Consider the following 15,372-nt stretch of genomic DNA (forward strand, 5'->3'; position numbering starts at 1 on the left):
TCGTTGGGACAGAAATATGTAGCGTGCACGGTGCCAGAATTTAATTCCCTGTGGGATAAAACACCTTCGGAAGATAGACTAGGACTGGAGAAAAAAAATATTCCATCAAATAATGCTGCTCTAGTGTAACACAAGCATAAAAGAGTGCAAAAAATTCAGTTACGGTGAGTAAATTTAGGGGAGAGTGGGAGGGGGGGTGGGGTGGAGGCAAGGGGGTAAATGAGAATAGTAAGATTCACTATGTACTGTTGTCTCCTGGGGATCTGCTTGATTGCCTTAACGGGCAGCGAGGAAGTTTCTCATACGCTCAAAAATACAGAGAATGAGTTTTTTTTAATGTCTCTGGGGTATTGCATGTCTCAGATGTGGGTAATTGATACATGTAGCTGCACCATGTCTGGTCGGGGCAGGTTTGATGACCTACATTGCCACATCATCCTTCCGTGACCCTCTTTGAGAGAGCTCTTGTGGTGCAGTGGGTAGAGCCAGAAGCTCTAGGTTTGAGTCCCACTTCAGGACTTGATGGCCAAGGAAGGTGCATTCACATTGTGGCCAAACAGGTTGAATATCAACATGTAAATCCTTCCAATGGCAAGTGGTAAGAGCGGGAGAGTTTCCTGGTCAGCCACGTGATGGAACGAAAATTGGAGCCACTACCATCAGTATTCATAAAAGTGTATGTTGCCACAGCAACTCGGGCTCCTTGTGGGGCTGGTTGGCTCAGCTGACTGGATGGCTGGTGTGGATCAGATTGATGTCAGGAGCATAGGGTTTGACCCCTGTTCCGGCTGGGGTGGATTCAAACCTGCCTTCTTACCCTGCCCTTGGTGGATGCTGTGGGTCAGAGCTGCCTTCCAGCAGAGAACTGTTATGGCACAGCTGATGGTAAATGCTGAGCTGTTCAAATCCCAGATGGAAACTTGAGACAACTGCCACAACTATTTTTGCACCTTGTATGTTTTGAGATGCAGGCTTTGAATTCAATAGCAATAAGACCACAGAGCATCATAGGTTTTTACAAAACTAGATTAAACATTTTTAAAAGAGAAATGATTTTAAGCACATATATATGCCTACAAATTACTACGATAATAACATCTAAATCCCCGAATTAATCTGACTTCCAGTTACACCTCCATTAAGGTAACAGTAAAACATACAGATTTGAAAAGACCCAGGCAAAGTGACACACGATACCCTGAACAGTCGAATTCAAAGTGAGTTTTCTTAACTTCAGTTCTTTGAAGACAGCAGTTTGAGGCATGGATGCTGAAGGCTTTTCACACTTGTTAGATCTTAAAATGCCTGCCTTTACACACAACTTTCTCTCTTTTATACATATTTTCCCCTTTGAATTCTATTACCATTGTTTCACTATGGCCAGAAGTTTTCACTTGGTGTGCAGGTGTGCACCCGACACGCTCAGCGTAAAATGACGTGCGGTATTTCGGCCAGCGGGCACACCTGGGAGTCAGCAGCGCACCCGCTGACAATTAACAGGCCTATTAAGGCCATTAAAGTGATAATTAAATGCAATTTTTCGCTGCCCGTCCAACCTTACGATTGGCAGACAGACGGCCTTTGGATTTTTTATGAAGCCTCATCCACAGGCGGGATGAGGTTCCCAACAGGAATTAAAATAAAAATTTTGAAATGTCATTTATAACATGTCCCTGCTCATGTGACAGAGTCACATGAGGAGACATGTTTCTAACATATGTAAATTCTTTATTTTTGATTTTAAAAATCTTCAGCTCCCTGAGGCAGCTCTATGCCTTCAGGGAGCTTTCATTGCATGCATGCACATGCATGCGGAAACTTCTGTGCTCACCCTCCACCTGCCCTCACCCCGGCAGCGCTCAGCATTGCAGCACGCGTTTCACCAGCCAGCATGAAATCAATGTCGGGGCCCGATCACAGGCAGCAGTCGATTTCGCAACGTCTTTTGGGCCCGCCCGCTGCACCCACCCGACAAGGTAAAAATCCTGCCCACGAATCCCCGACGTCATCCCGGGCCATTTAAATCTTAAGGAAGGCGGACGGACAGCGAAATCAGCTGTCCGCCCGCCGACCTGTCAATGGCCAATTAAGGCCATTGACAGGCAAATTAAGATAGCTAAATGTCCTACCCGGACAACCTTAAGGCTGGCAGGCAGGCCAGGAGCCCCAGCGGCCTGTGGATTATTAATGAAACTTCATCCACTGGCGGGATGAAGTTTCGTTACCATTTTGTAAAAATTTAATATATTTTATGAGTTTGTTATCAACATGTCCCATCTCGTGTGACATTGTCACATAAGGGGGACATGTTAATTTTAAAATGTCTCTATTTTTTGACTTTACTTACCTTTCACTAAACTCCCTGAGACAGGACTTTACCTCAGGGAGCAGTGTGCTCTTTCACACGAAAGAGCGCACTTTGACAGTTGGGGATTCCCTCCCCCCCCAGAACAGGAAGCGCATAGCACTTCCTGTCAGGCAGCCCGCTAAGTGGGCCTTAATTGGCCTGCCCACTCAAAATGGCGGCAGGCCCCGTTTCGGCAGCGGGATTCGGCTGCCCGCCCGCCAGCCAGCCAAGGGCTAAATTCTGCCCATTGACACAGATACCACTATTTTCCAATAAATTCCAATAACATTATTACGTCTTCCTGACAAAAAGTCATGCTTTGCAGTCATTGCAATACTTGTTCCATGACTTTTGTTCCGTAAATTAAGGAGACCTGTATTTTGTAACATATTTTAATTCTTTGCATACCAAAATCTTCATAATTGTGCAATCCTTTTATTATTTTATACTTTAATGATTGTCAATAACTATGTCATGAATTATGATTACTTGTTTTACTTCTTTCCTCATCACAATTAGGCACCTACCACCATGATGATTTTTCAATAACCCAATTATCTATTTCCCCAGACCCTGAGAACCAATCCCAATATTGACTTCTCCTCGCACCATCATACCTAAGCTCTGCAGTCCTGCTACATCCATTCATGAATGGTGATGGACAATTAAACAACTAACAGGAGGAGGAAGCTCCACAAATATCCCCATCCTTAATGATGGGGGAGCCCAACAAAAGACAAGGTTGAAGCATTTGCAACCGTCTTCAGCCAGAAGTGCTGGGTGACCGACCCTTGCTGGGATACCATTCTACAGATCCCACTGCCCACTATTATCTAAGCAAAATGGCCATTCATCTTTCAACAGCATAGACACAGGCAGTTCCCAATGTAAATTTGGCAGAGTTTCCAAGATCAGACTGTGGTAAGATCGAGCTTCTAGCTTCTTATTCCCTTTAATTTCTGCATTTCCACGTGGTGACACTCTTAAATGTGATACCCTGTGGTTCAGTGGTAACGTCCCTACCTATGGGCCAGAAGCTCCAGGTTCAAGTCCCATTTCAGGATTTGATGGCCACGGGAGAGCGTGTTCATAACGTGGCCAATCCTTCCAATATGCCTGATGGTAGGCAGTAAGAGCGGGAAATTTCCCTGGTCAGCCATACTGGAAAAGGCAATGGCAAGCCACTGGAGTACTTCGCCAAGCATCATCATGGACCAATCCAATGGAAGTCCATGGTTGCCAACGCCCTCTTCTGGGAATGGTACCTGAAGGAGGAGGAGGATATTCTTGACTAGAAATAAATTACAAGGCATTTTGAGTAGGGTTAGGTTTTCTGTGGTCCAAGCTCCCTTTCTTAGTCCTGAACATTTGCTAATGGAGTTTTCGCCTCTCAATTTTCCTCCAAGGAATGAGAGGGCAGCTGTCATTCCACCTCCTGTTCCCTGGTAGGTAAATGCACCGCCTGGTGTGGTATGGAGCCGCGAGAGACGTTTTCATCCCCAGTCTCTGCTGAAGTAGTTAGTTAATCTCAATAGCCGCAGCACCACCTGTTCTAGACTCAACACCTGCAGAGAGAACTAAAGTTGTTACTTTGAAGTTGAAAAAGTGTAGGTGTTTTGATGTCAGGTACAGACAGGATTGGATTTGAGATCCATCTCCGAAGTCAAGCAGCTACTCCCCATTGAAGCTCGTACATGAAGAATGGAAAATTGATGGGATGGGGCAGCAGATCTATGCCAGCACCTTTGGAACAGGAATGAAAGCAGCTGCTGAGGGGAAATGGGAGCTTTCTAGCCCAATTTATACGCAAGCAAAATATTGCATGATGAGTTTTCTGAGCCAAGTTACACTGCATAAAGGAAGCATGGGATAAATAATTGACGCCAGCATCTACAATACACGAGTGTGCTCCGACGCATTGCAGACAGGATATTTGCAGCAGAGTGGGTCTCAAGGGGTTGGGAGGCAGCGATCAAAAGCAGGCTCTTCAAAACAATCGGAAGTACAGGGAAAATAACTTTACTGCTAAACTGACCTGTTAAAATGTAAATCCAGTACGAGCAAGTAAAAAAAATGTTAAACCTGAATTTCTGTCCTGGTCGGTTGCACTTGCTCTCACTGCATAGCCGTCAGTAGCAGAACATCTGGTTGGATTTCCTCTCCCCTCCCCCTGCTCCCCTTCCCTCACTGCAGTTTGTAGCCTACAGGAGCAACATAATGCTCACTCATAATGCACCCGCTGCTACCTTGCCAATTGCACTTCAGGGGAAATAAAATGTCCCAGATAAAAGTAAGTGACAATAACCTGATTCCAGGTTGAATAGTGGGTGAGGAGGCTAGAAACTGGCATGGGTTAGTGAAATCTAATTTCGGGCAGTGGTATCCTGTGCTCAATCCCTCACAGAAACATCTGCAGAGCCTGCCTGAAACAGGTGTTAGGCTCCTTGTCCATGGGCAGTGTGGGCCTAATGCCCATTCTAGTACCCCCGTGCTAAAACTGAGTCCTGTAGACCCAGGGGTCAACAACTCGCAGCTTCGGAGCTGCACGTGGCTCTTTCGTATCACATTTGCAGCTCCCAACCTTTCCAAGTTGGATCGCATTAACATGAATAAAAACCTTTAAAAAATTAGGTCAAGAAAAGTTAGTCGCATTTTAACTAGTGGGATGAAAGACAATAAACATGATTGTGCTCTAAATAAATCTTTGTTTGAGTGGCATAGCTACACCACGATTATAGATAATGCCTTTGGTCCGTGAAACAGGTTTTACAGTTGCGACCATTGTTTCTAATGTAGCTGGGATGATAAATTATTCTGAATGTGTTCTCAAATGCTACTTTTTTTAGCATGAGGCTCAATAGCCAAAAAATGCCTTAATTCTATCTAACGTTAAGATTTGTTTTAAAGATGACTTTGACAAAATTATAGTTTAAAAAAACTCAATAATTCATGCTTATGTCTATTTCAATTTTAAATGTTTTTTCTATTGATAAATTCAACACGCATTTTACATATATATGCAAATTATGCAATTTGCCAAATATTTAGTTTAGAAATGCTGAGTGTTCATCTTGTGACTTCCAATAGTTTTTTTTTCTTTTTGGCAATTTTCTTTTAAAAGACTCTACATGGAAAAAAAAGGCTGCCAACCCCTGGCCTAATCTGTGGTCTTTAAAAGGGGACCCCTCGAGAGGTGCATGTTTCTTTTGTACCTGACTGAATGCGGAGCCAGGAAGACCAGCACTATTGCAGTGGTTGCCACTCTGCAGTCGATGCCTCCTCTTGTGTAGTATTACCTTTCTCCCTCTGCTTGGCCAAACTGGTCATCTCCAAACCGGCAAGATGCATTAGCAAATGCAAATGGCGCCTGCAGCTCACAGGTTCAATGCAGATGAGGCCCACACTAACTCACAAATCCAAGTTCTAGCCCCAAGGGTTTGAAAATGCAACCAGACATTGGAGCAGAGTTTAGTGAGCCTGTTGGATTTGGATGAGAAAAACCAAATGGGGAAATAGCAAAATTTATGACAAAGCATGTAAGTCAGTGATTGGACACCTGATAATATTCTGAATTCTATGGCCTCTTATCATACCACTCAAACATCTCAAAACACTTCACATACAATGAAGTGTATTGACTACTGTTATGTAGGCAAGCATGATAACCATTTTATAAAAAAAGCAAGATCCGACAAGCAGCAATGAGATAAATGACCAATGTTTACGTTAGTTAAGTGGGAAATATTTGTCAAAACACTGGGACAACTCACTGCTCTTCTCTGACATGTGCTTTGGGATCTTTTACATCCCCTGGAAGAGGCAGAATCACGTCATCCAACAGACAATTCAGCTTTTTCAGCTCCGCAGTGGAGTCGGCCTAGGTCCTTTGCTCAATTCTCAGAGCTGGACCTGAACCGGCAACTGTCTGACTTTGAGGCAAAGCTGCTACCTTCTCAAAAAAGATGCAGATGCCAGAAAGAGTTGGGAAATTTGGAAGCTTGTGGACATGAGGCCCTAGCCGAATTGAGAAAATTAGAGGGATATCACACACGGTCCAATCGGCTTGGAGACAAATAAATTCAGGCTGGAGAGATTGAGTTTACTTACACATTTGGGCCGGATTTTGCATTTTTCAGCAGGGTGGGGAGGCCGAACAGAAAATGAGTGGTCTGCTCGCTCCCACGCATGCCATCTCAGCTCACCCAACAAGTATCGGGTGGCCAATTAGAGGCAGTCCAGCAGGAAGGAGGCCAAGAGGTAAAAATGGGGGCTCCATGCCCAATTGGGAGCCTCGGCCAGAACAGCATGTGGCAGAGGGGAAATGCTGCAAACAGGAAGTCGGTCACATCCACAAATTTAAAGACCTCCTGCTCTCTGAATCTGGTTTTTTTATTGAAGGCTTAGAAAGGCTAAACAAAAAGAGTTACGTAAACTTACAGGTGCTGCCAGCTTCAGCAGCAGAATCTGCTACTAGGTGCAGCCATGGTCCAGGTGGCAGGCTTTTTTCTTCCGCTTCTATGCGGCCTGGTCATATAGTGTCATAAAACACTCCAAAACTTTTTCACATCCGACACCCAAAGAAATGAAAAAAATCCAAAATTGTGGGCGGGCGGGCTTCCGATTTCCACACCTGTTCACCTTCTGTAATTCCAGTGACTGATGTGATGACGTCGTATTTCCAACCCGACGTCATCATGCCCTATTTTACCTTCACGCAAGGCGGAGGGGGGGTGGTGTGGAGGCCCGCCCAATTTGCAGCTGTTAAAATCCAGCCCATTTCTGTGCTGGTTGTCCACAAGGTGCCTTTGGATTCTATTCACTCACTTGCTTACTGAGCTAATGCTGAACGTGGCATCTTCTGCTCCGTCTCTGTGCTCCTCAATTCTGGCCTCTTTCATATCCCCAATATTAATCGCTCCACCATTGGCGGCCATACCTTCAGTTGCTGGGCCCTAATTGGCTCAGTGTCCAATTTTGATGATAATGTTCCTGTGAAATATCTTGGATATTTTTACTATGTTTAATGGCACGATATGAATCCCCATTACTGTGCTGGTTGTCCGCAAGGCGCCTTTGGAATCTATTCACAACACTGTGAGCCACTCAGTCCAAAAGTATCCCAGAAAATGCCTGCCAGACTTCTGACATAACATAAGAAAGAGCATGGATCTCTTTATCAGAAACATCTTTGTTGATATTATCATTTAGTGGTTAAATCAAGGGCTGCATTTTATCTTGCTGGCTTTATATCTCAATTTCCTATCACACGACAGCAATTTTTTTTTCAAGTGGGTGAATAACATAGCACTGAAGTAGAGAGACTGGGGAATCTCCGTCCAGATAGCAGATCACTGTGCGGCAAAACTTCATGTTCCATTTCCTAGCATACCTCATCTTGATGTGCACATAATTCATGAAGACTTTTGGGTTTGACAGAAGCTTTAATGATTCATAGAAATTAAAACATCAAAATTGGTCATTCGGGCTATTTAAGAAGTCCATTGTCAGTGTTTACTCTCTAAACAAATAGCTCTAACCGTGCTTACCCATGTCCCTTCATCATCCTCTTCCCATGTCCCTTCATCATCCCCCTGTCCAATCTTCAACGGTAATATCATTTCTGCTTGAATCACTGATGCAGGAAGAGAAATCTACAGACTCAGGATTCTCAGGTGTAAAGACGTTTTGCTTGCTCTCTCCCTTCTAAATCGCTTTACATCTAATTTTGCCCCCTTCTTGGCCCAACTGCTGCAGCCAGTCTGTTTCTACCTTTAGTAAGTTTAAACACTTCTGTGGCCTCCTAATCGGCCTTTGTTCAAACAAAAAGCCCTTTAGGAAACGAAAACACACAAAGAGCAGAATTGAATGGCCTACTCCTGCTCCTATTTCTTATTTTCTTACATTGATCATTGAATGTTTTGTCAACCTTGCTATTTAGCAAATAAGCACTGGACACACAGGAAGAACATCTCCAGCTTGCTTCAGTTCATTACAACACATCGACTCCGGCATCCGCACAAGGAGCCGATTTTTCTTCATACATAATTGATCTAGGAATAGCAATTCTCAAGGTTGGCACTCCAAAGCACTGCACCAGCCCTGGATGTTAGCCAGTGGAAGAGCTGGCCTGAGGCCCTAGCTGCACTTAACATTAGTGGAATATTCTGACGTGCTCCAGCTCTTGTTGGGAATAACCTATTTCATCAAGAACTGGGACAAAGCTTCTTTGTGTTTGCAAGCTCTTTACTTGGTAATATTACTAAGGTACTGCATAGCAAATGTATCCTCTGTACCTAGGTAATGCGAGATACATGCTGCAGGGGAATATCCTATCATGTACTGTATTACAAACTCCTCTACCCCATGACTCAGCTGTTTCCTGCCCTAAACAGCTGAGCTAAAACAATATTCACTCATATAACGCCATTAAACATAGTAAAAATATCCAAGAGACTTCACAGGAGCATTATCAAACAAAATTAGACACTGAGCCACCTCAGAAGATATTCAGACAGATGGCCAGAAGCTTGTTCAAAGAGGTGGGCTTTAAGGGTATCTTAAAGGAGGAAAGAGAGGTAGCCAGGCAGAGAGGTTTAGGGACGGAATCCCAGAGCTTAGGGCTCAAGCAACTGGAAGTATGGCCATCAATGGTGGAGCAAATAAAATCGGGATATGCAAGAGGCAAGAATTGAGGAGCTCCGGGAACAGAGCAGAAGATGTCACGTTCAATCCGTGGTTTGCGCTGCATTAACTAATTTCAGCTGGAAAAATAGGTGGAGTGGAACAATTGAGTTTGTACTGTTCAGAATTCTTACTCCTCATTGATATTTGGAGATCATTTCCTGAAGTAGATGCTGTTGATACTTACCTTAAAGGGTAGCAGATGAAATATAGCCTTTTGGTTATACCTCAAGTTATAGCCCAGTGTGGGCTTCAAAAAGTGAAGGCAGAGTGAGAATTCATGACAAAAATGTAAAAAAAGAGTGAGGTATCATATATGAAGTCCTGCTCACCCACCACTCATGTCCCTCTCCCTGTCCCACAAAGCATTGAAATACAACTCCTAGTTCTCAACTTCAAATCCCTGCCTGGTTTGCCCCAACTCATCTCTGAAGCCTTACGTTACCCTTTTGTAGTGATTGAAGGTATAACCTTTCCTACTGCCTTTAGGGGGGTCACGTGATTGTTCTGACGAATGAGCCCTAAGCGCGGGTAATCCTGGGGGCGGAGCGTTCTAGTCGTGGACCTGGTTCAAGCATGTAGCTTCTAAAAGAGCTCTGTAATAAAGTTATCTGTTTCAATTAGAAACCTGTCCGGTATGTCAAATACATTACATTTGGCGACAAGGGTAAAATAGCTCTGACACTGCACCTCACCTTGTGAACGTGTGTACATCAATTCTTAAGGAAAGAAAAGTATACTCCCTCACTCTTTGGCAGAATCGGCCCTTATGATTTGTCCATGGAAGACTGGAGCCAGTATGTAGAGCGCCAAGGTTTTTATTTCGTGGTGAATGAAATAACAACAGAGGAGAAGCAGAAAGCAATTCTTTTAAGTGTCTGTGGTAGCAAGACATATAACCTCATCCGCAGTCTGACAGCCCTGAACGCTCCCAATCCTAAATCTTTTAACAAGCTCGTAGATCTCATGAGGATATATTTTCAGCTGAAGCCATCGGTCATAATGCAGAGGTTTAAGTTTAACTCCAGACTAAGGGCCCCGGGAGAGTCCAGCGCAACTTATATAGCAAAGTTGAAGCAGTTGACTGAGCACTGCAACTTTAGAGATACACTTAATGATATGTTGCGGAACCGGCTGGTTTGTGGCGTTCACGACGCTGCTATTCAGCGTCGTTTATTTGCAGAAGTTAATATTGATTTGAAACGCACCATGGAGAATGCTAAGAGGGACTCTCAGGTTTTCCTGAGTGTGCAACATGGTGTCGTTCTTCAGTTGGGGCGAGACCCTACCGTCGGGTGTGGTGTGAAAACCAGAGAGACAGCAGCAAAGCGGGAGACAATCTCTGCCGCACGAAAAATGAAAAGGCCTAGTGGAAGCATCTCAACAGCGATTCAGAAATTAATCTGTTACAGGCGCGGAGGTAACCATGTACCGGAAACCTGCAGATTCGGAGGCAGAGTGCCATTACTGCCACAAAAATGGGCAGGTTATAAAGCAATGCAGGGTGAAATCAAGACAGCCCATCAGACCAAGATGATTGAACTGCATAATGTAGCAGAACCAGAAGCTGCTGATACTGATTTCTATTCCCTATACAATGTCAAAGCAGTAAAAACTGAACCAATCACCGTCACCCTTCAAGTGAATGGGAAGCCTCTAGTCATGGAGGTAGACACGGGAGCATCACCCACAGTGGTGGGAGAACACAGATTTAAATACCTAAACGAAGGTACCCAGCAATGAATCTGGAGCAAACCACGGCTCAACTGAAAACATACACTGGAGAGTCAATACAGGTAAAGGGATCACCACAGTACCTGCGTCTTATAGGTAACAGACAGCCCAGCTTGCAGTGATCATAGTGACAGGTGAAGGACCTAGTCTTCTGGGCTGCAATTAGTTACAAAAAATTAAGCTCAACTCGTCAGAAATATTTCAAGTGAGAAAAGGAGGAATTCCTGAGCCATTAAGGGAGTATGACAGTGTATTTCATGATGAATTGGGAAAGATAAAAGGCTTAAAAGCAAAAATATATGTAGATTCAGAGGCAAACCACCCCCCCACCCCCCTCCCCGGTTCTTTAAGGCCAGATCTGTGCCTTATGCCCTAAAGGAGAAGGTGGATGCAGGATTGTGCCACTTAGAGAATTTAGGCATCATCCAGCCAGTCCAATTTTCAGAATGGACCGCCCATAGTCCCCATGATGAAACCAGATCAAATTATTCCCATTTGCGGAGACTACAAAATGACCGTGAGCAAAGCTGCTAAACTAGACAAATATCCTCTCCCAAGGATAGAAGATTTGTACGCTAAGCTACCTGGAGGCAAATCCTACACCAAACTGGACATGAGCCATATACTCCAAGAGCTAGAGCTGAACAGCACGTCTATAGGGTATGTAACCATCAACACGCACAAGGTCCTGTACCAATATACACGCCTACCCTTTGGTGTATCATCTGCCTGTGCAAACTTCCAAAGGACCATAGGAAGTCTATTGCAAGGACTTCCCCAAGTAGTAGTGTATCTGGATGATGTCCTGATCACAGGATCAACGGAAGCTGAACATTCGGCCAACCTAGAAGAGGTTTTACGGAGATTTTTGGAAGCTGGTGTCAATTGAAGAAAGAGAAATGTACATTCCAAGCACCAGCAGTCATTTACTTAGCTCACCAAATGGATGCCAAGGGGTTGCATCCAGCAGAGGAGAAATTCAGGGAAATCAAAGAGGTGCCCACTCCTATATGTGTCACTGAACTCGTCTTTTTTTAGCATGATAAATTATTATAGTCGCTTCTTGCCAAACTTGCCAACAGTGTTAGCACCTTTATACTTATTATTGAAAAAGAACCATCATTGGTCATGGAATGCGCAACAAGACATCCTGTCACACAGGATGGAAGATGGTTCCGAAAAGCTAATAGACTATGTCTCCAGAACCCTCTCTGCAGCTGAGAAGGGTTATTCACAACTTGAAAAGGAAGGTTTATCAGTAATATTCGGAGTGAAGAAATTCTATCATATTTCACCATAGTGTCAGACCGTAAATCACTAGTGGGGTTGTTTAGTAAGGATAAGGCCATTCCGCCAATAGTCTCAGCAAGAATTTAATGTTAGGCTTTGATATTATCAGCATAGGAGTACACCTTTATTCACTGTCCTACATATTGCAAATGCAGATGCACTCAGTCATCTTCCATTACCAGATCACATAGTACATGCTCCAGTGCCACAACAAGTTGTGCTTATGTTGAATTTCTTGGACTCTTTGCCTGTGTGAGTGAAGCAAATAAGGAATTGGACAACAGGGATCCAATTTTGTCAGAAGTCTGAGGCCAGGTATTACAAGGATGGTCGAATTCACCAGTGTCTGAAGAGATAAGACCATTCCATGCCTGTAAAACAGAGTTAAGTTGTCAAGATGGAATCTTGTTGTGGAGATAAAGAATCATTGTCACTTTGCAAGGAAGAGAACCACGCTTGACAGAGCTTCACAGTGCACATCCAGGCATATCGAAGGTGAAGATGCTTGCGTGAAGCTATGTCTGGTGGCCAGGCATAGACAGTGACATTGAAAGCACTGTCTCCGGTGTCAGCAACAACAGAAGTTGCCCGTTTCAGCTCCACTGCATCCGTGGGAGTGGCCTGGTTGACCCTGGGTTAGACTAGATATAGATTATGTAGGTCCCTTTTTAGGTTTTTAATGATTATCAATGCACATTCTAAGTGGATGGATGTATATGAAGCTAGATCACCGAAATCATGTGCAACTATTGAAAAGCTGCACCAATGTTTTAGTTTATATGGCCTACCGGAAGTCATTGTTTCAGATAATGGTACTGCCTTCACAGGTGCAGAATTTCAGAGATTCATGAGTTTAAATGAAATTAAACATACTAAAACAGCACCGTACCATCCCTCATCAAATTAGTTAGCTGAAAGAGCTGTGCAAACTTTCAAATCAGGAGGTGAAGAAGTTATCTGAAGGCACTTTAGAAACTTGACTTCCACGTTTTCTTCTCAATTATCGCAAGACGTCTCATGCAACTACGGGTTCAACGCTGTCTGAATTACTGATGAGATACTGTCTTCGTACAAGGTCAAGTCTGGTGTTTCCAAACTTAGAGGGAAAGAGAGAGAAGAATCAGAGTAGTCAGAAATTGAATCACGATATTCATAGTAAAGCTTGAAGATTTACTGTAGGAGATACAGTTTTCTTGTGGAATTTTGGAAATGGACCTAGTTGGGTTCCTGGTATAATAGTCTCTGAAACTGGACCCTTGTTATTTCCAAGTGGAGGTGGAAGACTGGATTGTTCGCAAACATGTGGATCATCTAAAGAGTAGGGAAACATTCCAACAACCAGCCATTCCGTTTGTAATTGACGTTGAATCTTTAATCCCCAAGGTGTCAGACCGACCTAGAATAGACATACCTGATGTCTCTGTTGAATTTATCTAATCCTGAACTGCTACTTTCTAAGAATGTCCCTCATGCTGCAATTCTTGAACATGCCGATCCAGTGGGAGAATCTCAAGTGGTAGAGTTACACCGCTCTAACCGAATTAGAAAACCACCTCAGAAACTTCATCTTTAATCACTCGACCTGTGTATATATTTATATGTTGTGGATTAAAACATTCTTCGCAAATAGGAAATGTAAGAAAGAAACTAAAGCTGGAGGAAGCGTAGTGATTGAAGGTATAACTTTTCCTACAGCCTTTAGGGGTCACATGATTGTTCCTCCAAATGAGCCCTAATTGTGGGTAATTCTGGGGGCGGAGCGTTCTAGTCATGGACCTGGTTCAAGCATATAGCTTCTAAAAGAGCTCTATAATAAAGTTATCTGTTTCAAGTGAAAAACCTGTCTGGCACATTAAGTTCATTACACCTTTTGGACTACAGCGCTGCTTTTCTGTATATTTGCTCCTTTCGCCTCATGACTGGTGATTGAGCCTACGCTTAGTAGGGTGCTGCTAATTCTCCCTAAGCCTCTTTCTGCCTCAGTTTTGCTCTCCACTTTAACAGTCTTAAAACCTATGTTTTTTACTTAAGCTTTTGATCACTTCCTAGATCTCCCAACAGCATTTGACATCCTTGGAACATTTTGCTACTCAAGATGCTATATAAATGCAAACTGTGTGTCTACTGTTAATTTCATGAAGCTCTAAGCACGCTGTTGGTTTGGAATAATTTAAGCGTGTACACAGGTTCACTGGGAGGTCACTCCTCAGACTCTATGCAGTGAGTGAGTTAGCATATGTTCCAAGTCTGGCTTCAGTGAAATCAGCTGCACTAACGCAGAATCAGCCTCCCCTCCACAGGAAAGCCATAGCAATCAAAACAGCCAATCATTTACCATAAGTCAAAATTAACTCTTGCCTTGCTGAATAGAAACTCGGATTCCCAGTCAGCGTTACTTCTCAAAGCTGTATTGGTGGAATCATCCTGTGGAAGGATGAACAAGAAATGCTCCATAATCTATACTGTCTCTGTAATCCCTGCAACACACCTTCTGGTACCTAATAGCACTGATAGTGGAACATAGCTCTTATTTATTCAGGAGGATGAGAGTTAACTTTGACATGTGCTCCAATTATCCTGATTGACTGGCTATTGGCTGGTTTCCCCATCAGGCGGAGGTTGACTCTATGTTAGTGAGGCTGAATCCACTGTAGTAGCAGCTTGTTTCAGGTACCAACACTCTGAAGGATGTAAGGAGTTTTAAACCTGCTCAAACTTTGCTCGTATTCCCTGCTTTGAACCTCCTCTCATCTTTGTCTGTGCAATAGTGCAGGCCTCAAATGTGCCCCTGCTCTCCCCAAACCCTATCCCTCTCAGCAAGAGTCAATACTTTTGCAAGTGGGGTGGGGAAGAGAGTAAACAGAATAAAAACAGGAGCTCTGCGTGACTGTTATACAATGACTTACATTTAAAGTTGAGCAACTTGGGCCCAATGGACTTGACCAAGAGATGTGTAATGCTACACTGACGCTGCTTCTTCCATCTCCCACGATAGTTTTTGCCAATTTGCAGCAGGTGGCATGTCTTTGATTTCAGTTGCATTTGCTTTTTAAATTAAAAAAAGTGTCCACATTAAGCAGATGTCATGGAAACCCACAGCATGGATATAGGCCATTCAGCTCATCGTGCCTGTCTTGATCCCCACTTCTTGAACGTAACTCTCAGTTCCTTATCCTCATATGTCCGTCCAAATCCCCTTAAAATTATTTGTGGTATCATCTTCCACCACCTTTACAGATAGATATTTCCCAATAGCTCTGAGTGAAAACACTTCTCTGTCTTTTGCCTCTAGATCTTTGGCAATGATTTTGAATCTATTT

The sequence above is a fragment of the Cetorhinus maximus genome, chromosome 26 (assembly GCF_964194155.1).
Source record: "Cetorhinus maximus chromosome 26, sCetMax3.hap1.1, whole genome shotgun sequence".
Taxonomy (NCBI): domain Eukaryota; kingdom Metazoa; phylum Chordata; class Chondrichthyes; order Lamniformes; family Cetorhinidae; genus Cetorhinus; species Cetorhinus maximus.